Consider the following 27,652-nt stretch of genomic DNA (forward strand, 5'->3'; position numbering starts at 1 on the left):
TTAAATATTATCATATTATATAATAATTAAGATGAATTCTATCGTAACATACCCCTCACGACCCTCAAGTTGGAGCACGAAGATCTACTCGAATGCCCTAATTGCCAAATAAAATTAAACTCAAACTTAGCTTTCCCCAATGCTTTCGTAAAAATGTCCACTAGTTGCACCTTCATATGCACATACAAAGGTGATATCAAATGAACCATCTATAATCGTATCTCGCCCAAAATCCATGTCCACCTCAATATGTTTCGTCCCCTCATGAAAAACTGGATTTGAGCAATGTGTAACGCTGCGGATTGTATCATTTGTATGATGCACATTCTGCGGATGATGCACACCTAAATCCCCTAATTATAACTGCTTCAATTAATTCTGTTCACAAGTCACGACATCCATTGATCTATACTCTACTTCGGCAGAAGAACGGAAAACAATATGTTATACTTCGTACTATACTTCTTAGCATCTTGTGGAAAGCGTCCATACTCGCTGTAACTGGAGTGAAAAAACTTTACTTTATACTTGCAAATTTTAAAAAAATGTTATAAGAGAATTTTTTGTGATTTCAATTAGGAAACCAAATTTTTAATTTGCTAAAAACACAATAGGTTGTTTCTTGAGAAAATACAAGTTGATCAATTTGATCAACAAAAAAAAACATATTAAAGGTATTTTGAATGATTTTTCCACTTTAAAGGGGGTAAGATTGTACTTTTGCCATGACTGACATGGATATATACAATGCCATGTCATGAAACTAACTTAGGCCCTGTTCTTTTGAGCTTCTAGGTAGAGCAGAGCAAGAGTCAGCGTCAGCAGAGTAGAGCAGGGCAGGGCAAAGCAGATCAGATTTCAGCAGAGTAGAGCAGAACAGAGCAAATTGAAGAAAAGCAAAGCCGAGTCTAGCCGATCAGATATCATCATCATCATCATCATCATCATCATCATCATCATCATTATTATTATCATTATTACTACTACTACTACTACTACTACTACTACTACTACTACTACTACTACTACTACTATTATTATTATTATTATCATTAAATATTATTATTAAATACTAATTATTATTATAATAATAATAATTATTAAATATTGTTTAATTATTATTATTATTATTATTAAAAATTAATAATTATTATTATCTTTAAATATATATTAGTTATTATCTTTAAATATTAATTTTTATTATAAAAAATCAATTATTATTATTCTTAATAATTATTATTATTACTATTACTATTACTGTTATTATTATTACTTTTATTATTATTAAATATTAATTATTATTATTATTATTGTTAAATATTAATTATTTATTATTATTCTTAAATATTAATTATTTATTATTATTCTTAAATATTTATTATTATTATTATGATTCAATATTAATTATTATTATAATTATTAAATATTAATTATTTATTATTATTATTATTATATATTAATTTTAATCTTATTATTATTTTTATTAAATATTAATTATTATAATAATAATTCAATATTAATTATTATTACTATTATTAAATATTAATTATTTATTATTATTATTAAATATTAATTATTATTATATTAATTCATTATTAAGTATTATTTTTAAACAGAGCAAAGCAGAGTAGGGCAGAGCAGGACTCAGCAGAGTAGAGCAGAGCAGGACTCAGCAGAGTAGAGCAGAGCAAAGCAGCTCTAAAGAATGGGGCCTTAATGCTTACTTACCAAACAGAGTTACAACGTAAACGTCTGTTTGCTCTATTGAAGAAATTCTTCTTCCTTCTTCTTCCTTATAATTTTTTCCCAATTTCCACGATTTTCAACCGCGTCTACGAAAATCAAGCAAAGAAAACTGCTTCAATTGAGGACATGGCAACCCCTAGGGTTGTCAATAGTTTTGTTAAGTTTATATTTTCTAAGATTGCTGTAAATATGTTTGGTAAGATTATACATAAAATTTATTAGAAGCGTGGAAAAGCTTGACAAGCTTATAAAATAGGAAAGTTTAAAAAGATAAGTTTTAAATTATGAAAAGATTTTCTAAAGATTTTATTTTATAAAATCCGGTTTACTTAAAAGATATTATTCTTTTCATAATTTATCTTTGATGAGTTTTCTATAAAGATTTTCTTCACAAAAGATTTACTTAAAACGTGTTTTGTGAAATTCGGCAACTTAATTAAATCTATCTTTTGGAAACCCTACTTTCTATACGAGTTAATCTTGTATAAAAAGTAGAATTCACATTTCACATAACTGGTGAGTTTATGCGTGAAGAATTCGAAGAGTGCTTAATTGTGTAAGTTTGCCAAATTCATACTTTGTCATATTAGTTTCGATTTTCATGTGTAGCTTTCCTTTCATATACTAGAAGTCAAGGGTTTGTATTGGTTGGGTTTTGGGTGAGTGAATTATATTTGCATAACAGTATTGTAGGCTTCTATTGTGAGGCTAGAGTTTGTGTACTCAAGAAGTACGACGTAAATCTAAGTTGGGAACTTAGATTGAGTAGAATAGGGTTCTACTGTGTAACAAGTTCAGTCTAGAACTTGTGAGTTTAGGTCTGATTATAATAGGTTGTAACTTGTGTGTTTGTCCTATTATAGTGAATTGATTTGGTGTTTGAAATCTCTTGGAGGGTCGAGGTTTTACTTCTAGTTGGGCCCTGGAAGGTTTCCTCGTAAAATATTGTGTGCTGTGCAAGTTCCTTTACATTCTGTTTTAATATTCCGCGAAAATAGCTAATAAGAACTCAAGTACAATTCACACCAATCTTGTAGTGTTCGTCTCAACTAATATAACTCAATGTCTTTTATGAAATATTTTCTTACTAAAGTTTTAAAATGGTGGCCTGGGAGAAAAAAAGGGGTGCTGCTAATGATGCCAGAATGATCACCTTCGGTAAAAGATGGTGGAAAACAAGCCCATCACCTAAGAAGGAATTAAGAAGTAATTAAATTAACTAATATTAGAAAATTTAGGTGGATTAGACTTTCGGTTATGTTAATTAATATTTCTATTATATAGTTATCTTTTGGTAACTATACGGAGTTTAGGTAAGTTAAGGTTGACTATTGAGTGTACTATATATGCCGTTGTGAATATTTTTTTAGTGTTTAGAGAGCCACAAGGGCGGGGTGAAAATCAATCTCAAGATCTCTTGAAATTGGAAAGAAAACTCTAACCACTTGAGCTATCCCTCACACTCTCGTTGTGAAAATTAATAGAAATTAAGCCGTTTTCTCCAATCTAGCCTGAGTATATAACAACTAAAGAACAACAAAAAATCATGTATGAAAAATATTTTTTAACAAATGAAAAATTACTAAACAATGTGAGGTGCACAAGGATCTTCTATTCTTCTTATCCACCATTTTGTTTGATATAAAATGTTTTTGTGTTCACATAAATTAGTTTTTTGTTATTCTATTATACTAATTGAAAACTAATAAGTGCGCAAGCTAATGGAAATACTTAGTTGGCTGTTGATTAGTTAATGTTATCATGAATTCATGATTTGTAATTGTATTTTATGTTCTTTCTCTTTCCAATTTCAAGCAATCTGATTAGTTGGGTTGCAAATATGATCACGAGTGTTTTGCAGATGTAAGCAAAGCTAATGGCATTGTGGACATATATATATATATATATATATATATATATATATATATATATATATATATATATATATATATATATTTATTTTCACAAATGGTTTATATTGCCTAGTCTATAGTTTGGTAGCTGAAGTCAGTACGGGAAGTGGGAACAACTTTATTGATTAGGTAAATACAATGAAGATAATGTTCTAAATTACTTTTTTTTTTGGCAAGTATAATGTAAAATTTTTCTAATGTTGTACCCGGTTTAAAAAAAAAAAAAAAGGCGGAAAGAGCATACAGTTAGTTGTTGGGAAAAGAACATACAGGCGTTGGAAAAAGAACATGTTTCTGTTTTACAAAAAACATAGAATTACCAAAGAACATAAAGACATTACAAAAAGAATGAGATGAAAACTTTATTAAAATTTCATGAAAAATTACTCCCTCCGTCCCTTAATTATATGCCTATTTCTCTCTATTATGTGAGTAATATATGAAAGAAACAGACATATAATTAAGGGACGAAGGGATTACACATTAACGGAAAAAATCTATACTAAAGATATCAATTTCCCAAAAATAGTTTTCTCTCTCTCAAAATTCAAATTTCTATAATAATTTTAGTTTTCTCTTCTTTAAAATTATTTTTGATGAGTAATGATTCAAGATTTCATTTTCAAATTAAATTTCAAAATAACATATGTTAAAAGAACATAAGTTATAATGTAAAGAACATATAGTTCATATCCAAAAAACATACTGATTAAATGGGAATATGATAACTAAAAAAAAAATTAAATAATTTAAATAAGATATACGATGATAAAAATAATTTAAATAGGATATATGATAGCAAAAAAAAAAAAAAAGTGCGTCACTCATTATCTCAAAGAACCTACAAGTCAAATTCAAAGAACATATTTTGTATTATCAAAACCTAAAAAATATGTTTAATCAACATATGTTAATGAACATAAGTTATAATGTAAAGGAAATATAGTTTATGCCCAAAAGAACACAATTATCAAATTTAAATAATGTATTATCAAACGTATATAGGTATATTCTTTGTCAAACATAAGTACATTATTTTTCCAACACTGGTATGTTCTTTTTCCAACACCTGCATGTTCTTTCCGCCTTTTTTTGTTTAACTGGGTGCAATATCCTATTTTTATCCACAAGATGCCAAGCAGCATTTTAGCAAAAACATTCTCCTCATGGAAAGAAAAATGGAGTGAAGCAAAAGTACCTACTTGTATATATCAAAAAAAAAATTCTATTTCCAAATGTAAAGTAAAAAAAGATGGTAGGAAAATGAAAATATAATCTCTCTTTCTATGTTTTAATAAGTGTTTTAGATAAAAAAATTATCCATTTACGAAAAAGAAAGTCTTGTACATAATTTTAGACAATTAATTGACTTAAATAAAATAAGAGCTAAATGGGATAATTGGTGTTCTAAAATTTATAAAAGAGATATAGTGGAGTTATTATTTTATTAAAAAGTAATGATAAAAGTAGTATTGGGTTTAGGTGGGAATCATAAGAGGAGAAATATAGAATATTAAAATGTAGATTTTTGCTACAAAAAAAGTACAACACTTATTAAAATACGATCACATTTAATAAGTGTAATACTTATTAAAATACACAGATATTATAATTAAAAAAGAACTATGAGAAATTTAATATTCATTGTTGTCAACGTAACCCGCCCCGGAAACCTGTCTATAAAAACGGGGGCAAGCACTAAAAAACCAAAATTGTAAAATGTACTAGGTATAACAACTAAAACTCTCTACAAAAATCTTTGAAATAAAGCTGGAAGTATTATTAGGGAATATGCAGTGCAAAACTAAGGCTTCAGACATTGGTCGTCCGCTTGCAAATTTTGAACCTAACATTTGGGGTGATCTCTTTTTCAGCTACACTCCCTCGAATGAGGTATCATTTTCTTAAGAAGTTGTGATTCTTAAACAAATGTATGTTTCCTTGATTTTGAAGTGTAGCTTAGTAAAACATACTTTTTTTTCATTTCCTTAATATTAGCTTTTATATGCATGCGATGTATTTGGAGATATGAGTATCAACATTGATAAATATTATATATCAAACTACTATGTTATATTATCTCTATTCTAGTTCAAACGAACAAGTTTATTGACAATAGCATAAGCAGACATGTAGGGTCTATTCTGATTGAATGAAATGAGCTGAACTTAACTTAACTTAACTTATTGGAGCTGAACTTAACTGAACTGAGCTGAATTGAATATTTTATAAGAGAAGAAAATTAAGATAAGAAAAGAACTGAACTGAACTGAAAATAAGCCGAAGAGAACAGACCCGTAGTTAATGTTCCTTAAAAATGTGCTCATCAAATCAACTAGATCATAATTTTATTATAATAATATTACTATTTACGAAATTAGTAGTCATTCAATTACAACTAATATTAATGGTTAATATACTATTACAATACAAATATGTACATGATAATCATTGGTTAATGTAAACATATACTACATATATACTGATAAACATACATTAAAGATATATACAAAGTAAAAAGTGGGATTGTGTTTTAAATGTTTTAGGATAAGAAGAGAATTATTGACATTTTAGTTTCAATGGTTTTTATTTGCATCTTATGTAAATCTACTAACATTGTTATTTTGGCAAATAATGCCAATGTTTTAGATAGATTGGAAAAATATTGGTAGAATATCAAATTTAACTTTATAATCAATAATTTAGTCTCAATAATTTATAGTGTCCAAAATATTAAACTTTGAATGATAATTATCAACTTATATTTATGATCTTTGATTGTAAGTGTAATGATATTATCAACTAATAAATCTTTCAATCAATCAGCCTTTAAACATTTTAGCAAAAAAATCATTACACTTACAATCAAAGATCATAAACATTTTTTTTTTTATAGTAAAAGAACATAAACATTTAAAATAGTGTATCAAATTAAAAGATCTACTAGTAATAACCATCATTATCTGATATAATAATGGATATATGGAAAGAACATAGTGTTAATAATTAATTATACATTACATAAAATAATAAATTACATCGTATTTTCTAATAAAGAACATTATTTAACCATACATATAAAGAACAATACAAGGAATACACATGACAATCACTAAGACGTAAGAAATATTTTATATATAAATATGAAAAAATTAATATATTATCAACCACCGTTATAATGTTCTGTAATGAACATTAGTTAACTTTAACTAACATGACCCAAACACAAATTTTAAAAAATGAAAATTTTAATTTTGAAAATGAAATCTTTAATTTTTTTTTTAAAAAGAAGATAATTTTAGAGAGAAGATATTATTCTGGCAAAGTAAATTTTTTAGAAAAAGATTTACTGTTAAATACAGTGTAAAAAGATATAGTAATTATTATTACGAAAAATTGCCAAAAATAATCCCAACTTTGCTCCATCCGATTAAAATAATCTCAACTTTCGATTATTTTTTAATACTCCTAGCTTTTAACTCCATCCGCCCAAAACAGTCTCAAGTGATCGATGACTTGATAAAAAAGTTATTTTTTTGTTAAGGTTTAATGTAAACACGTGTCATCACGTAATTGGTAAAAAATTTAAAAAATATTAATATTAATATTAATTTAATATTAGTATTATTATTAATAACTGATTAATTTAAAATAAAGATAATTAATTTTAAAAAACCACCACATCGCCTAGCACCGCCCCAGGCCCTCCGGCCGGTGCCCCCCTCCCCATTCATATACCCATGGAAGGCGCCACCTCTTCCTTTTTCTCGGACGTCAGCCCTCCCCCTTCCTTTAAACTACCATCTCTGACCCTAACCCAAAACCCCACAAAACAACCTAAAAAACCCTCCCCACGCCAACTGCCCCTCCACCCTCCCTCGAAACCCTAGCCGTACTCTTACATTTAACGAGGAAGATGTAGTAGTTTCAGTTATAGGGGCTGACGACGATGGACCCGACCCTAATGGGTCTTCTCGTCCGGCTAGTTTCTTGGGGATGGGTTTTGGGTGAGAAACAAACTCAAAAGGCGAAGTCGGAGAAGTCGGGAAAGTGATTAAACAAACTCAGAAGGGAGAGCGTGGTAGGGGTTGGCGCTGGTGTCGGGGTAAGGAGGGTGTCTGCACGGCGGACAGTGCCCGGGAGGCAAGGGTTGGGCTGGGCGTTGTTTGGCAGTGGAGGTGGCTGGGTTGAAGAGCCAGTGGTTTTCTTAATTTATTTTTATTTTTTTTAAAATTTTTGTAAACCAATCCTAGGATGACACGTGTCCGGTAAGTTGTAATAACAAGTTGGATGACCAGTTGTGGCTGTTTTGGGTGAACGGAGTATAAATTTGGGATTATTAAAAAAATAATCAAAAATTGGGATTATTTTGGGCGGATGGAGCAAAGTTGGGATTATTTTTGGCAACTTTTCCTAATTATTATTATTATTATTATTATTATTATTATTATTATTATTATTATTATTATATCTCAAAAACATACAAAATTATAAAACCTATAGAAAATTAGTGGGAAGCCGAGATACAATCTGGGCCCCCACTCCTCTAGCTATAGAAAAGCCAATCCTAGTAAAAATATGAGCTGCAGCACGCGCCCCAATGTCCTGAGTTTTCGAGAACTTCTTGATCTGCTTCAGCAGTGAAACAACCTCCTTTTCTAACTCCCTAAGAGAAGAGAAAGAGAAAGGAAGGAAGCCATATCCAATTGCTCGACAATTGGATTGATACTTGACCCGCTTCCGATTGGCCGCATCAGTCACTACCCGTCAAGGAACAAAGTTAGAAAGCCCAAACTGTGTCAATGGAGAAGATCCTCTCAAGTCAATACAGACATCGCGACCACGATCCCATGAATAAAGTAACACATCTGTACGTCTGAGAGCCCCGTAGTTCCCTTCAGATAACCCAATGTCCAACTCCTTTCTAGTTGAAATCCCTCACCGATAGCAAACATCAACAAGGGTATCCCGAACAACATTATGCCGATATTTAATGCCCACAATACCAGGACAAGACACCACGTGATCACCTGAAATATCCTCAGCAAAAGCCCTTGAACAAGTAGAGCACGGTGTCGTGATAGAGAACAATGGAACACCCAACCGGTAGCACAATACACAGTGATAAGTCTTGACGTTCATCGTCCGACCTTGTCCTGAAATAGGGATCGCCCTAAGCCAAGAAGAGGTGTGATCTCCTTGCTGTGATTTCCATAATGCTGATTGTCAAGGAGTTAAAGAATAAGCAGATTCTGCAGAAGCGGTAACCTTTGTGAAATATATATCTGCCAATTTCTTCATGAGTTTAGGGACAACGACCTCACTAGGATTACTCAAAATGTCAGACTCCACTGTTCAATTAAACAGACCCAGCGCATCCTCAAAGGCTTGTCTAGGACCAACAACACCAGCATGCAGTAGAAGTTGTGTCTACAACCTAGCAGACTGCAACCGAGAAGCAAGAAAAGCATAGTGACAAACATCAACTGCGGAATAAACACCAAGCCCTCCAAACGCAAATGGTAAGGTGGCAAGCTGCCATTGCTAGTCGCCAAACCCAGGCCCCGAAGATGTGACAATACGCTCTAAGGAAGATCAAAGAGCCCCATCGAAAGTGCGCTGAGCCGCCTCAAAAGTACTAGGAGGACAAGTACGCAATGTAAAGTAGAGTTTAGAAACTCTAGTACATGCCCTAAGTAATAACAGCTCACACTGAGGATCATCCAGCATAGCGACCTTATTCATAAGGGCAATGGTCTTGGTCACCCTCTGCATCACAAGCTCACCACTAAAACCAGAATCGGAACTAGCGGGACCACCAAGCAACTTAACACCACACAAAGGTCGAGCAATAATAGATGGAAAGACACCCTCAAGCCTACTTCGAGGGTCTTCTATAGGCCAAAAAACTTCAATTTTTTCCACGTTAAGACGTAACCCAGAACGAGGCCCTTCCTCTATAATCAATTGTAAAACCTTCTCCACCGCTAACATGTCACCAATAATAGTGCCATTATCTAAATACCAAGCCTGAAGACATACATCAAAAGTCTCTCTGATTTTACACACCAGGGGTTGTAAAACCAAAGCAAAAAGCAAAGGACCAAGGGGATCACCCTGCTGCACCCCTTGAGATAACCATAAGGTTAGGTCCCCTATAATATAATTTGGCTGGATTAGAATAGTGAAATGCCTGGACAACAGCGGCGTACTTCACGTAACATGACCGAACGATTAAATAGATTGAAGGCGTTTTGGAAATCCACCAACAACATAGAAAGACCAACATAAGAACTATGGTCCTCAATCAACCGATTCACTGCATGAAGAATTGCCTCACCACCTGAAGAGACCCCAACACCAAATTGAAGACCATCAAAGTAACTCCCTAAAGACTGACCGACCATAACAGCACCCACCTTTGAAATTAGACGCCGCCAAACCTACCCACAACAATAGGACGAATACCACCACCGGGCTTGACAAGTGGTGTAAGAAGAGCACTAGCAATACACTTTCCTAATTTCATAGGACATCTTCCAGCTAGAAAGAGATTAACCACCTCGGTAATAGAGTTAACCAACTCATCTGAGACTGCCACAACTGCACCACTCAAGTAATCCATATGATGTTGAGAACGCAAACAATCCCTACCACATGATGTTCCACGAGGGAAACTCTTAATCCGATCCAAAACAACAGTAGAAGTCGTAACGAGATGAAGGTGATCAACATGAATATCAGGCAATGATGGAGCTAGAGATGAAGGGTGCTTTGACTGTAAATCCGCATGAGTGGCGTCATTATATGGAGCAACGCTTGAAGAAGAAAGAACCTGAACTGCAGCGGTGTAATGGCCATTGCAAATCTTCCTACAACACTGCTTAATATTACGTTCTTCCAAATCAAGGTCCTCATCATCAACCACCGACAAAGTATGAGAATCCTCTGCCAAAATTTCCCTCACAAGCTGCAAATTACCACCCACTACGCTCCAAGAACAAATAGCGCGGGAAATACTCTCTTCCTGATGCAGACGTTTTACTAAAGACCGAGACTCACGACTGCTCCGTGGGCGAAAGGTTTTTAGGATGCAAAGAGGTAACACCAACAAAGAGACCCAATTAGAAATGTCATCATCAGGTTTAGAGATCACCATATCAAGAGCACCTTTCAGAACCCGAGAAAACCCCAAACAACACTTGGGAGGGATATACTTAACAGAGCGAAACCCCTTAGAGAATAAACAATCAAGGAAAGCCACATCAAAACCACCGCTATGATCTCGTGTCAAACCAACCACAAGTCCAACTTAAGCAGGAGAAGAAGAAGCTTGCGGCTTGGTGAAATTATGAAACACAAAACGAACAATACCATCTCCTTCATCAGGGGGTGACACATCCTCACCCCTACCATAACGACACTTAGAACATACCGTGTGCATTTTGAAGCAAACTCCACATAACCAAATCCCCATACGCCTAAAAGTAACTTCTGCCTCAGTATAAATAGCCAAGTTAGAAGTAAGAGAATGTCGGGTGATATCTCGCGCATCGATACAACAATGACGATCACTAAGATGTCTGATTAGAGAACGTCGAGTAAGGCCATTTCCACTCCCATCTAGACAACCACTAAGACCCACAAAGGGACAATGAAACTTCACAACGGTAGCTGACATAGTTGACATGCACCACCCAAAACTACCCAAGCCGCAAGAAACACCAACAAAGCCGATACTAGACAAAAACTACCAAATACAACAAACAAACAAACAAACAAATGCTACAAGTAACCTCCAAAGAGACTAGAAAACGACTTGGAACACTGAAACGTCTATAAAGCTGCCTGAAAATTGCACCTAAAACACACCAAAAACACCACCCAAAACGCACCAGAACAACCGGCCAAAAATTACCAGAAAACCAGGCCACAACCAGACTTAAACCAGAGATAAAATGCCTGAAAATTGACCAGAAATACGCCCATAAATGCACCAGAAACTGCTGCAAAACCAAAACTGCACCCAAGAGCTGCCAAAACTACACCAGAAACTGCCGCAAAACAACACCTAAAACTGCTCCAAAACAACCCCCAAAACTGCACCAAAAAACCTTGACAAATGGCTGAAAAACTTGCATGAAAAATGCCCTCCAATGACGTCTAAAATAGCCACCAAAAGTTGAGGAAAAACCAGAAGAATGCCTGAAAACTCACTCGAAAAATTATTGGAAATATTGATCATCAAAACCCAAAATAGAAACCAACGAGGAACCACCTCTGAACAACTGCTGAAGCACGCCCCAAATACCACTGAACTTATTGTAGAACCCGCCTGAAATACGCCAGAAATTCCGCCTAAAAGCACCAGAAAACTGCCTAAAAACCTTCCCGAAACTGATAAAAGAAACGGCTGCCAAACTGCCCAAAAACCGACCAAAAAACTGACTAGAAAATAGTAAGTATGTTAAACTAAGCACAAATTATCAAATAATCTCTGTATTTCTCATTAATTTTCACGGTTGAATACAAGTATATATATAATACTAGGGTAACTCCCTAATCTTCCACAATATTCTACCATATCTTTACATATGATATGTTTCCTAAAATATATCACAATATTATCCTAGTATAACTAGAATATCTCCAATACCCCTCCCTCAAGTTGGAGCATACGGGTCACAGATGCCCAATTTGCGGAGTAAAAACTCAAACTTAACTTTCCCCAAAGCCTTTGTGAAAATATCAGCCAATTGTACCGTTGTAGGGACATAAGAAGGTTTAATGAGGCCGTCTGTAATAGCATCTCTCACAAAGTGATAGTCAGCTTCAATATGCTTCGTCCGCTCATGAAAAACAGGGTTCCGCGCAATGTATAATGTCGATTGACTGTCACAATGTAGGTGCATGCCACTGTCATGTCGCACACCTAAGTCCCCCAAAAGCCTCTTTAGCCACTTCAACTCACAGGTCACTGCAGACATCGATCTATATTCTGCTTCTGCGGAGCTTTTAGCAACTGTAGGTTGCTTTTGGTCTTCCATGACACAGGAGATAGACCAAGAAACACAAACTAACCTGTCAAGGAACGCCGGGATAACGGACAACTTGCCCGATCCGAATCACACCACCCCTCCAATTGTAGAGCACTATCAGATCGCAAAAGTATTCCCTGGCCCGGACTCTTCTCAGATATCTCACAACTCTCAAGGATGTATCCCAATGCTCAACCCTCGGACTATGCATAAAGTGAGATAAAATATGCACAGAATAGGCCAAGTCCGGCTTAGTTACAGATAAGTAGATCAGACGTCCTATTAGCCGTCTATACCTCTCCACGTCAGAAAAGAAATCACCATCCGCCAGAGCTAGCCTGGATTCTGCTCCATTGGAAACTCTGCGGGTTTTGCATCAAGCATTCCAGTTTTTGTAAAATATCCAAGGCATACTTTCTCTGACACATGAAAAACCCCTGCTTATTTCGGGCTATCTCAAGCCCTAAAAAATATTTCAGAACTCCCAAGTCTTTCATCTTGAAACAATTCCCTAAATATGCCTTGAAAGACAACATTGCGGATTTATCATTCCCTGCAACAATTAAATCATCAACATAGACTAGCACATTAAGTTGCATTTTCTCTTTCGTTAGAGTAAAAAGAGAATAATCATAGTATGACTGTTTAAAGCCGTAATTTTTCAAAGCCGTTGCTAATTTGGCAAACCAACAACGAGGAGCTTGCTTCAAACCATACAATGACTTCTTCATCCTGCATACTTTCCCAGAGTTATTTTTGTCAAAGACAGGGGGAATTTTTATGTATACCTCTTCCTCCAAGTCACCATGTAAAAAGGCATTATGAACGTCCATCTGATGAACTTTCCAATTCTTCACTGCTGCAACTGGAAGAAATGTTCTAACCGTTACCATCTTTGCCACGGGAGCAAATGTCTCGTTGTAGTCTAGACCTTCAACCTGATAATGGCCAAATATCACTAGCCGAGCTTTCAATCGTTGCAAGTTTCCATGCTCATCGTACTTCTCTTTATAGACCCATTTACTCCCAAGTGCCTTTTTTCCAGGCGAAAGAGGTGCTAGGACCCACATGCCTTGTTCTTCGAGTGCCCGAATTTCATCGGCCATTGCTTTTCTCCATCCTTCATGCTTCATGGGTTCCTTAAAATTTTTCGGTTCATTGCTACCTGTGATTGCAACAATATATGTTCTATGTTTCACAGAAAACCGGTGAGAACCAACAAAATGTGTTATAGGCTAAACAGTACCTGAGGAAGGAGGCGCGGATGAACTTGAGGATGTAGATGGACTTTTATTCCGAATGGTGTGTGTCACATAATCACGAAATTTGACGGAGGGAAATTTTTGACGCTTGCCTTTACCCATGTCCTCAATGTTTTCTATGGCTCGCTGGCTGAGCGCTCCGCAGGAGTACTGCGGTCCGGGGCTGCACGCCGCGGAGTACCTGCGGTATCTACGACGGCCTGGCGGTCAGCTCTCTCACTCACCAATTCATAGCTCCATACATCATCACTTTCAACCACATCCGAAGGTAGCACATGAGTAGGAGGCCGGTTTGTTTCGACAAACGGAGAATTAAATGGGAATTCATGCTCCATAAATTGCACATCCTAAGACACCAAATGCTCCTTAGTTTCTAAGTCAAATACTTTCCATCCTTTCATCCCAAAAGGATACCCCAAAAAAAACACTTCCGGCTCCTACTTGCGAACTTGTCACCTTTACTACGTTGATTATGAGCATAACAAAAGCACCCAAACACCTTTAAATGATCATACATTGGTTCTTTACCAAATAACACTTCAAACGGGGTCTTAAAATCAAGCAATCTAGAAGGAGTACGGTTTATCAAATGACAAGCCGCTTGCACACATTCCCCCCAAAATTTAAGTGGTAAATGTGCTTGAAATCTCAAAGCTCGGGCTACATTAAGAATATGTTGATGCTTACGCTCAACACGACCATTTTGTTGAGGCGTTCCCACACAAGAGGTTTCAAATATGATCCCATTAGCAAAAAAATAGTCCTTCAAGGAATTAAATTCGTGCCATCATCACTACGAACTATTTTAATTTCACACCCAAATTGACGTTTAATTAAAGCAACAAAATTAAGAAACATCAATTCAACTTATGTTTTATTACGTAATAAATACGTCCACACTCCCGTTGAGAAATCATCTACTATTGTTAAAAAATAATGAGAACCACAAGTCGACGCGACCTTGTAAGGACCCCATAAATCAACATGAATGAGTTCAAACAAACTAGTGGCTTTATTTTTGCTTAATGGAAAACTATTTCTATGTTTTTTAGCCCGAGGGCATACGTCACATGTTTAAGACTCCTATGAGAGCTACTCACAACTGGAAGATGCTGTAAAACTTTTGCGGAAGGGTGCCCCAGTCGTTGATGCCACAACTCTGCCGATCGATCCCCATCTATCTTCAAAGCTTTAACTTGAGGATCACCACGGAAAAAGTAAAGTCCATCCACTCGTTCACCCGCTCCAATCACCTTTCTCGTCGTTAGGTCCTGTATAACACAAAGTTTGTTAGTAAATTGCAGAGTGCAATTTGATTCATCACATAACTGAGTAGCGGATATTAAATTGCAATTTAATTAAGGCACTTGTAAAATCACGGAGCCAATCTTAGATGCATTAGCACTTTTCCCATCTAGTAGTCCTACTGGACAATGTTTCACATTAGAAACATTGGTCAAAAGAGACAAGTCACTGACAGACTAAAGTCGTATCACCTAATCAAAAATAATTACCTAAGTCCACTAACTTATGCAGATAGGGAAGTAGGGTCGGATCCACAGGGAAACAAGTCTTTCTACTCCTAATTAATTAAAATAGCCTAAATTATTAAAGTAACCAATTTGTTGTGATAATTAGCTATACTACGAAGATTATGAGTAAAGAGAATAATTAAGGAAGAAATCAATAATAATAAAGCCTAGGGCATAGGTTCACTAATAAACAATATTCCAGGGTAAAACACAATAATCAATCATCAATGCATTAATTAATCAGATCATAAAGGGCTTTCGCTACGTATTACAATCACAGAATTAATTTACCGGTATTAAATCTCATCTCTCGAATCTCGACCTAACCATTTATAAATTAATCTGCCTATTGAAACTAAGCCTAAACATCAATTCTCATCTCTCGAATCTCGAATCAATATTGCTAAACTCATACAATTAAACCTGGCCAAATCTAATTGCATAGCATTAAAACAATCAATAGGAAATCAATTAAGCATTAATAATCAACAATCATAAAATTACCCCCTTCATATTATTTATTAGATACCCATCAACCCTAGAAGGAAAACTACTCAGACATAATTAAAACTAAGCAAAACATAATAATTAAACAAGACATGAAAGAAAAATAGAATGAATAAAATACTGAGATTAATTAAGAGAGAAATCGTACCAAGACGGCAGAATTACAATAGAGTTGAGGAACAAGAAAGAAAAATAAAAGTCTAGAGAGAGAAAGTTGAGTAGAGAGAAGGAAGAGAATAAAAACTAGAGTAAGTAATAATGAAGAAGTCCTAATCTTGCCTAATAAAATTACATTAATACTAAGCAAGAATTATTGGCTAAAACAAAACTGAACGGAAAACACTAAACACCCGAAACTACACGCGCCCGGTCGGGCAAGGGGCCGCCCGACCGGGCCCGCCTTTTTCTTCCTCTGAGGCTTTCTCGCGCCCGGCCGGGCGCGAGCTCCGGGCGCACTCATGCTTCGCCCCGCCCGGCCGGGCGCGCCTCCGAGCGGAGAACCTGGTCCGGGCCGCTTCTCTTGGGCCACCAAAACCTCGATTGGGCCTCTTTTCCTTGGCCCAATCCGAGTTTCCTCCTTGGATCTTCATACTCGAGCCCTTAATCACCGATTTGATCCCTCCAATCGGTCTTGGCTATCGAACTGGGTCGCGGTCTTCCAATACTTGTAGATGCTCCTCGAAAAAACCCGGGAAAATGCTCCAAGTACGCAAATTCCTACAAAACTCAAGCAAAACTACCAAAGCACTGGAAAACACAAATTAGTAATAAAAGTGGCTCGTAGGAGCCAAAAACACTACTAATTACGACCAAGGGACGGGGATAAATATATATATAAAATGAACACATCAAACTCCCCCAAGCCAAACCTTTGCTTGTCCCTAAGCAAAGAGCTCCTCAATGAACAATAAAAACATGCCTCACCCCAATATAAAAATCAAGCACAAACGATTCAAGGCAAATCAAGTGAACATGCTTCAAAATCAACCAATCCTATCCATCTAATCACCTTTCCTCCCCCACAATTGTCAAGTAGAGCAAACCACAAGAGCATATAGAATTCAAGACTAGTGCTCACACACTCAACTCTCATTTATGTGGCGAGTAAAAGATGTACTCGATCGCTCTCCATCCCAACCCCTTTAATGTGAACAATGCCCTCCCAAACTCACAACACTCGTGTGTTTAAAAAGACATAAACTCAACCTAATAGTCGACTCGGAATATGTCAAGTCATAACTTGCATTGATAAACAACACTTTCACATCCACACAACTCTATGCACAAGGTCAAAAAGTCTTTTAAAGCTTGTAATGTAAGGCTAGGGTAAAGGGTAGGATAAATTTGGGAATATGTGAGAGAAAAGCCTTGCTAAAAGGGAGCCATATCCTAATAAACCCATGACCAAATATAATGATCATACACATCTCCAACAAAACTAACTCCAACACAAATCCACCAAATATACTCCAAACAAAATAAACAATCCCAACACTCACAATTTCACTCATAAAAATATGATAATATGGAACTAGAGTGAATAAACAGACTTTGAACTCAAAACTCAATTATTTACACTGAAACTCAACTTCTTTCTTTATTTTCTTTTGATAAACCTTCACTTAGACAATTTGAACATTAAACACTTTTTTTTTTCTTTTGCTCTTTCTTTTCATTTTTTTTCATTTTTTTTTTCTAGAAGTTCACTTTTTTTTTCACTTTATTTTTCTTGAACTTCTCTTTTTTTTCTTTTTCCATCACACTTTTATTTTTTTTCAAATATATACACAATAAAACTCATCAAAACAAAAATATGATCAAGAACAAATAACTTCTCAAACCCACCCAAACTGTGCAAATAATGTGCACACTACAAACTCCCTCACCTCACTCACTAATAGCTCCCCCAAGCCAAGCTTGGGACTAGTAACCAATGGGGCAAACATGGCTTGTAATGTGGCTAAAAACAATAAATGGGCACAAGCAACAACATGGGTAGCAAGAAGGGAACAAATGTATACAAATAAATCTGAAGGCTACCTAAAAGAACAAATGCCTTCGTCCTCCACATGTGCATAATATTGAGTCATGAAATACTACTCATAGTTGCAAATCAATACTCAAATTCATTGACATACCAGGAACTAATCACACATTCCTAACCAAATCAACTAGTCAAGCACTATATTCACAAGTAGTTGGACAAAATTGACGCATGTTTAGGAATCCAAGTAACTAAACTTCAAATCATGATCAACTAATCCACAATGCTCAAAATCAACTACCAAGAATCAAAACAATTTTTCTCAAGTATGGGGCACAGGGAAGCATGATTTACAGTTCATTGGTTCGTATTTTTTTATTTTTTTTTTCAATTTTTTTGTATTTTTCTTATAGGAAAGCAATAAAACTACACTAGGAAAGCAGTAAAACTACACTAAGCATACCAAGAGAGAGAGTGAAAGATATACCATATGAACACGAGAACCTCCCCCCAAGCTAAATCAGACAATGTCCTCATTGTCTTAAGGGGAAGCAAGTATTCAAGGTGACTACTCTTCATCATCACCACATCAATGTCACCAAAGCCTTAAGATTGCAATGCATCTCTTTGGAACAAAATTGGGCAAGAAAGAAACAAAGTGTTAGTGGAAAAAAGATAAAAATTGAGTCAGGCGCACTATTCTGATCATAACTTTTGATGTATAATTGATAATTCAATGATTCCAATTGCATTGGAAAGTAGCCTTGAAGAGCTTTCCAACGATAGGTCACACGCCAAAAACGGATAAGAAACGCAAAAGTTATGGCCTGTCAAAGTGGAGCAGTTTTGCTGATCCGCTCTCGCGCCCGGTCGGGCGCCACACCGCCCGGTAGGGTGGTATAAACCCTCTAAATTCTCTTTGTTCTTGCGCCCGGTCGGGCGCCATACCACCCGGTCGGGCAGTCGAAATGTCCGTACTCGTCAACTCTCGCGCCCGGTCGGGCGGTCCTTCGCCCTGTCGGGCAAAAATTGTCAATTTTTCACCCTTGCTCTCGCGCCCGGTCGGGCCTGAGGCAATGTTTGGTACGAGAGACTCCTTCTCTTTTTTCCAAATTTGACTAACTCTTTTCTTCTAACCTGTACGACTCAATACTCATTAAACTCTCTCCTCTCTCCTCTCACAAGAAATAGAAAGAAGACTAAAAAAACAAGAAAAATACGGGTTGCCTCCCGCAAAGCGCTGGTTTATTTAGGTCCCGCACGACCCTCTTACTACATGTCGGGAAGTTAAGCCCCTTGGCCTATCGCCTGGTCGGGTGGTTCTTCACCCGGTTGAGCGATTTTTAAACCACGACTCGGCTTCCTAACACGCCCTGTAAGGCGCCAATTCACCCTATTGGGTGGATCCTCATTGGCTTTCTCTATTGCGTCCACTTCCTCTTTCCATCGGTTAGTTGTACCTGTAGAAGATGCAACACACGATACCGCCTCCAAGGGATCTTTAACAAAAGCTTGGGGCTTATTGGAACAATTACCAACCACATCAATTTTATAACACTTCTCCTCTAGCATGGGGCTTTTAGGGGTATTATTCAAATTAAAAACAATTTTTATCATCCCCTACTGATAGTGTCAATTTACCACATTTTACATCTATAATTGCTCCAGCAGTATTAAGGAAGGGTCTACCCAAGATAATTGGGGTATGCAAATCCTCAGCCATATCAAGAACAACAAAATCCACAGGTATATAAAATTTACCTACTCTAACAGGGACGTCTTCTAGAATGCCTATGGGGTATTTAGAAGAACGATCAGCCATTTGCAGAGTAATATTAGTAGACTTTAATTTACCCATTTTTAGCTTTAAACACACAGATAATGGCATGACACTAACACTAGCGCCCAAATCACACAATGCATTATCAATCATTAAATTGCCAATATGACAAGGGATAGAAAAACTACCGGGATCTTTTAGTTTGGGTGGAGATTTATTTTGTAGTACGGCACTGCATTCAGCAGTAAAAGCGATAGTCTCTACCTCACTAATAGACCTTTTCCTAGTCAATATTTCTTTCATGAATTTTGCATATGAAGGTATTTGCGTGATTAATTCTGTAAAGGGAACTGTTACCTGCAAATCCTTCACCATGTCAAGGAACTTACCAAACTGCTTATCCACCTTGGTTTTCAAATTTCGATTTGGGAATGGTAGTTTGATAATTGGTTGTTGCACATCATTACTCCTGTCTTGAGTTACAACCTTCCCTGGAGTTTTACCCTGCAATATAACATCAGAAATATTAGTACTACCCTTTAGCCCTGCAGGGCTAGGATTAATATCCCTTGGTATAAAGGAATCAGGATTAGCAATTTCTGTTGAAACAGGTTCATCTTCTTTGGGCATAGGAGGCCCATCATAGTGTGAACCACTCCTGAGGGTAATTGCAAACGCTTGATCTTTGGGTTGTACTGGTTGCGATGGTAGGGCTCCTTGTGGGCGAACCTGAAGAGCAGCGGCTAACCGTGCAATTTGAGTATCTATGACTTTATTGTGGGCTACAATCGAGTCAATTTGTGAGTCTCTACTCTCCATATGCTTTTGCATACTAGTTAACATCGCTCTAATTTCTGATAAAGCTGGGTCAGAAGGTGGTGGAGGAGTTTGCGGTTGGTTTTTCTGGCCAGCATTGGGATGGTAATATTTCTGCTTAGGTGGTGGTGCTGGTTGTTGTGGAGGTGGAGGTGTGGGATTTTGCACATTACTGCTCCTATAGGAAAGGTAAGGATGGTTCCGATACCCGGGATTATAGGTGTTGGAGTATGGGTTATTTTGCTTGATGGACTGAAAAGCGTTAACCTGCTCCATAGAACTCCTACACTCATGTTCCCAATGACCTACAATTCCACAATTTTCACAGAAAGCATCATTAGCATTATTATCAATTGCAGAAACATTAGTTATTTTAGAATTAGCAGTAGTAAGGTTATCCAATTTCTGACAAATAGAGGTTAATTGAGATTGCAAAAAGGATACAGAATCGACGTGGTGTTTTCCCTTGTTTGCAAAACCTCTAGGATTCCCGTATTGGGAATTATGGATCGCCATATCTTCAATAACCTGACTTGCATCATCAACATTGAGGTTCATAAACCTCCCATTAGCTGCAGAATCCAAAATTGCTATAGAAGAATTTCCGATCCCATTGTAGAAAGCTTGTATCAACTGCCACTGTGCTAAGTTATGATGAGGGCACTCTCTCTGCAGGTCTTTGAATCTCTCCCAAGCTTCATATAGTGACTCATCTGGCTCTTGGGCGAAATTTTGAATTGCGCTTCTCAATAGAGCTGTTTTCTCTGCAGGGTAATACTTGTTATAAAAATTCAAAACAAGAGTCTCCCAATTAGTAATGCCAAGTGCAGTTCTATTTAAACCATTAAACCACAGTTTAGCTTTTCCACATAAAGAGAAAGGGAAGAGAATCTCCCTTATTTGGTCTTGCGTGACCCCAGCTTGCCTTTTAGTGTTACAATATTGACAGTAGTCAGCAATGTGTAGATTTGGGTCTTAACCCTTAGCTCCACTAAATTGCTTCCTTTCTATCATCGTGATGAACTGGGGCTTGATCTCGAATTGAACTCCCTCGAGATCTGGCGTAGAAGAAAGGTGGGGAAAATGCGCTAAAGATGGCTGAGAATAGTCGCTGAGCTTTTTAGATGGATTTTCTCCCATCTCTAATTCTGATTCTGAAGAAGTGTCTGGATCACTAGAATCAGATGAAGGGTCTCTAGGAATTTCACCACCAGAACTCGCCAGTATTTGCTTGTATAAATTCTTTTGCCTAAGGAAAGAGCGCTCGATCTCAGGATCGAATGGAATGTAGCCTGATCTGGAACACCTGGGCATAAACAAAGAACTAAACAACAAATATGAGAACTGTCCCAAAGAACTTATGTTCTCCGGGACGAAGGAAAATAATCTAGACTACAAAAACAATTAGAAATAAAAAATATAACCGTTTCCCCGGCAACGGCGCCAAATTTTGACAGGCTAAAGTCGTATCACCTAATAAAAAATAATTACCTAAGTCCACTAACTTATGCAGATAGGGAAGTAGGGTCGGATCCACAGGGAAACTAGTCTTTCTACTCCTAATTAATTAAAATAGCCTAAATTATTAAAGTAACCGATTTGTTGTGATAATTAGCTATACTACGAAGATTATGAGTAAAGAGAATAATTAAGGAAGAAATCAATAATAATAAAGCCTAGGGCATAGGTTCACTAATAAACAATATTCCAGGGTAAAACACAATAATCAATCATCAATGCATTAATTAATCAGATCATAAAGGGCTTTCGCTACGTATTACAATCACAGAATTAATTTACCGGTATTAAATCTCATCTCTCGAATCTCGACCTAACCATTTATAAATTAATCTGCCTATTGAAACTAAGCCTAAACATCAATTCTCATCTCTCGAATCTCGAATCAATATTGCTAAACTCATACAATTAAACCTGGTCAAATCTAATTGCATAGCATTAAAACAATCAATAGGAAATCAATTAAGCATTAATAATCAACAATCATAAAATTACCCCCTTCATATTATTTATTAGATCCCCATCAACCCTAGAAGGAAAACTACTCAGACATAATTAAAACTAAGCAAAACATAATAATTAAACAAGACATGAAAGAAAAATAGAATGAATAAAATACTGAGATTAATTAAGAGAGAAATCGTACCAAGACGGCGGAATTACAATAGAGTTGAGGAACAAGAAAGAAAAATAAAAGTCTAGAGAGAGAAAGTTGAGTAGAGAGAAGGAAGAGAATAAAAACTAGAGTAAGTAATAATGAAGAAGTCCTAATCTTGCCTAATAAAATTACATTAATACTAAGCAAGAATTATTGGCTAAAACAAAACTGAACGGAAAACACTAAACACCCGAAACTACACGCGCCCGGTCGGGCAAGGGGCCGCCCGACCGGGCCCGCCTTTTTCTTCCTCTGAGGCTTTCTCGCGCCCGGCCGGGCGCGAGCTCCGGGCGCACTCATGCTTCGCCCCGCCCGGCCGGGCGCGCCTCCGGGCGGAGAACCTGGTCCGGGCCGCTTCTCTTGGGCCACCAAAACCTCGATTGGGCCTCTTTTCCTTGGCCCAATCCGAGTTTCCTCCTTGGATCTTCATACTCGAGCCCTTAATCACCGATTTGATCCCTCCAATCGGTCTTGGGCTATCGAACTGGGTCGCGGTCTTCCAATACTTGTAGATGCTCCTCGAAAAAACCCGGGAGAATGCTCCAAGTACGCAAATTCCTACAAAACTCAAGCAAAACTACCAAAGCACTGGAAAACACAAATTAGTAATAAAAGTGGCTCGTAGGAGCCAAAAACACTACTAATTACGACCAAGGGACGGGGATAAATATATATATATAATGAACACATCAGTCACAAGTCACATGATTGGATGCGCCGGTGTTAACGATCCAACCTGATTGATCCTTACCATGAAGTTTCGATTTCATAGTAGAGAGATGATCGAGAATTTGCTGAATTTGAGCCGGTGTCACACCTGTAAGGGCAGCCCCATCATTCACCATAGCAGCGCCAGATTGTGTGGTTTGTACCCTACAACGCCATTGAATACGAGTATATATATAATACTAGGGTAACTCCCCTAATCTTCCACAATATTCTACCATATCTTTACATAAGATATGTTTCCTAAAATATATCACAATATTATCTTAGTATAACTAGAATATCTCCAATAAAGTATACTCGCCTGAAACACACCAGAAAATACACCTGAAACACACCCGATTCGCGCCTGAAAGTCGCCCAAAATTGCACCCAAAAATCGCCCTAAAACGAACCAGAAACTACCCTTGAAACAACACCAAAACAGCACCCTAAGCCGCCTGAAAACCGCTCAAAAAATTCGCTTGTACTCTACAACGCCACTGAGAAACCGCCTGACTTACTAGGGCCGGGAAACCCACTAGAAAATTGACTTACCTACACCGACGTAAACCCTTACCCTAATCGCCCATAATCGTCCGTTTAGAGAGAATTTATTATTATTATTATTATTATTATTATTATGACAGATATGGTAATTATTTTTAACTTGTTTAAATAGAGGCTCCGAAATTATCGTGTCCATTACATTTTAACATTATGTTCTTTACTTCTGTAATATGTTCTTTCCGTTTTTTTTTTTGCAACATATGTACTATGCACATGATACACCCGCCTTTACGAACTAGGCATTGCTATAATTTCTACTCACGATGAACTACACCATATATAAATAAAATTAGTTATATGTTCCAAAACTACGTAATAAAAACCGTTAAACTATACTACAAACGTACTCAGAACTATGACGCTATCAAAGAGGATCCATTAATCGTCTATAATCTAAAAACCATAAATTGCGTACAACCTACTTGGAGCCTCGCAAAGCCTGTACAACTCCAAAATGAATATTATGTCCACTGTCCAGCCTGATTTCCTGATTAACTTGAGAGAATATGCATGATCACACCGTTTAGATTGTAGCTATATGATTTTTCAACAAATTTCAACCAAATTGGACCATGTTTGTACTGTCCATCCGATTGTGTGATTGATCAAGGATTCACCCTGAAGTCTGTGGCTGCACTCTTCCTTCTGTCATTCCTTTTTTTTTATATAATTCTTTTTCATATTCAAACAAATTGGTCATAGGTTATTCAAAGGCAGAAGGAGGAAGAATCCAAAGAGCTCAAAGAACTAGTGCGGAAAAGGTTTATGTATGATCTTAAGGACCCAAAGGAACTACTTGAGCATCTAGATGCTATACATCGACTTGGAGTCGCATACCACTTTGATAGTGAAATTGAAGACAGCTTAACTAATTTCTACAAGAAGTTGCATGCTGATGATTGTTATGAAGAAGATCTCTACTATGTTTCTCTACGCTTTCGTCTCTTACGACAACATGGCTTTTATGTATCATGTGGTACGTCATCAACTTTGGTCAACTTCTTCATAATCTTTTTTACAAGTAAATGATTACATGGTCCATCAATTAATTGTTATACTTTGTATTAATTAGTACTATACTACTATGATATGATTATATGCTTATAATGACAATCAAATTCAAAACTCATTACTTACAAGTATCACATTCGTTCCTAGAATTGTGACTCTTTACTATTTATGTAGCTAACTGGAACTTTGACTACATATATGTCTACATTCCATGGTTTATTATATATATTATTAAAAAAAAAAAATTTATATGAGATTTTGTAAGATGTGACTTGATATAAAAACTTTCAAAATATTAGCTTTTGACAAATTTCACATATTACCTTCTATCCCAAACAAAAGTAAATTTACTAGTTGTTGCGTTTGTGATTTTCAACATTGTATTTCTTTTATGTTGAGATAATTAACATCATAGCTTAATGAATAAAATCAGATGTCTTTTCAAAATTCAAAGATGAGGATGGAAGCTTCAAGGATTGTTTAGCAAGTGATGTACAAGGTATATTGTGCTTATATGAAGCGTCATATCTTGGATTACATGGGGAGAACTTACTTGACAATGCGCTTGAGTTTTGCACTGCTTGTTTAACTTCCATTGCTACCGATACCCAACTAAGCTCTCATATGGCCGAACAAATTGCCCATGCCTTAACATTACCCCTCCACAGGCGGAATATTAGGCTAGAATCTAGGTATCAGATCTCATTCTATGAATCAAAGTCTTCTCATGACAAAACTTTGTTAAGATTCGCAAAGTTAGATTTCAATTTGCTTCAAGAATTGCACAAAATGGAGCTCAGAGATTATACCAGGTAATTGTGCAATGTAAATTTTGGATTCAAAGATGTATTGCTTTGTATATAATTTCTTCATCTATATAATTAGTATGACTAATATTAGTGATTTAGTGAAACGTTAATACATACCATGTATTTGTTATGGGGAGCAGGTGGGCAAGAGACCTAAACTCGATCATAAAATTGCCTGATTTTGCACGGGATAGAGTAGTGGAGGGCTTTTACTGGACCTTGGGCGCATACTATGAGCCTAAATATTCACGAGTTAGAATGTGGGCGAACAAGTTGTTCAAGATAATTTCTATCATCGATGACATGTATGATGCCTATGGAACAACTGAGGAGCTAGAACCCTTTACAGTTGCAATGCAAAGGTTCGTGTAACGTACATATATGATATATATTCTACGTATAATTGATTACTATCTCTTGTAATCTATGTAAATAATCATTTTATACAAAGAACTAACAAAAGAATGATGCAAATTCAGGTGGGACAAGACCTGCGTAAATAATATTCCTGAGTACATGAAGTTGTTTTATCAAGCGACCCTTGACACATTTGATGAAATTGAGCAAGTTTTAACCAAAGAGGGACAGTCATATGCTGTAAAATATGCACGACAATAGGTATGATTAAAAGCTTGATGATAATCTATCGTGGCCTTTTTGTTGTTGTATCATTTTTCTACAACAGTTAATAGACGCATCTAAATTATTTTCTAGCTGACAGCGACATGCCAAAGTTACCTACAAGAAGAAAAATGGCGTTTTAAAAAAATTGTTCCAACATATGATGACAGCTTTAAGAATGGCATTGTTAGCTCAGGTTACTTGTACATCAATTGTATACATTTTCTCGGCTTGGGAAAGATTGTGACTAAGGATGCTTATGAATGGATCAATGAAAATTCTAAGGCTCCTAGAGCCTCATGCATACTCACTAGGCTCTTGGATGACATTGCTGGCCATAAGGTGCGTGTCTTTTATCAATTAATAATGAAACTAGTATTCAATTGATTATCATCATTATGATGTTAGTAATACTAATTTTACATTTATTCTCATATTATTTATTGAACTTTTGTAGTTTGAGCGACAAAGAGAACATGTTGCCTCCACTGTAGAATGTTATATGAAACAATTTGGTAACTTAGAGGAAGAAACTTACAAGGAGATTCATCAGGTGCGTATTGAGGAGGCGTGGAAGGACATAAACGAAGAGCTTCTTGGACCAATTATCGTTCCAAAACCTTTTATAAATCAAGTAATTAACCTTTCAAGGGTCTCACAAGATTTATTACATATAGGTGAAGATGGCTACACTCATCCCAAGTACATGAAATCAAAAGTTATAGCTGTTCTTATCGATCCTATCATAATGTAGCCAATGTTTAGTTACCTGAGTTTGATAGGCCCTGTGCTTGGGTTTTCGTATGCTTTAGGTATAGACTATAATGTAACTATGGAGGCCATTGCATTAGCCAAGCAATGCTACTTCTCTTATGTCACACCTCTTTTTACTAGTTAACGAGAGGTATCTATGCCCGTAGTTGGGCCAGTAAAATAAAGGCAGTTACCTTGGCCCACAAATAAGCAGCCCAATTATCACAATATTCAAACAATAAAATGTACTTCCTTTGTCCTAGCATTGTTTGATTGACATAGAGTTCTAAGCACATGCATATTTATTAATTTTTGAATAAATGTAATTAGTCATGTGAAGATAACAAAATTAGTTTTTTAATTGCTTTCCTAAAAAATTAAAGAAAAAAAAAAGCACCCATAACTAATAAGAGAAATAATATATATTGA

At 36.3% G+C, this 27,652-nt stretch overlaps 1 non-coding gene and 1 pseudogene across 1 annotated transcript; both read left to right on the top strand.

Annotated features, from left to right (window-relative positions):
* Window positions 1–5,450: 5,450 nt before the first annotated feature.
* LOC145578180 (putative sesquiterpene synthase) lies at window positions 5,451–27,224 on the top strand (annotated as a pseudogene).
* Window positions 21,225–21,331, top strand: LOC145580430 (small nucleolar RNA R71). Its single transcript, XR_014099476.1, has one exon. It is a non-coding gene; the product is annotated as a small nucleolar RNA R71 (small nucleolar RNA).
* Window positions 27,225–27,652: the final 428 nt, after the last annotated feature.

The sequence above is a fragment of the Chenopodium album genome, chromosome 14 (assembly GCF_948465745.1).
Source record: "Chenopodium album chromosome 14, dcCheAlbu1.1, whole genome shotgun sequence".
NCBI classification, from domain to species: domain Eukaryota; kingdom Viridiplantae; phylum Streptophyta; class Magnoliopsida; order Caryophyllales; family Amaranthaceae; genus Chenopodium; species Chenopodium album.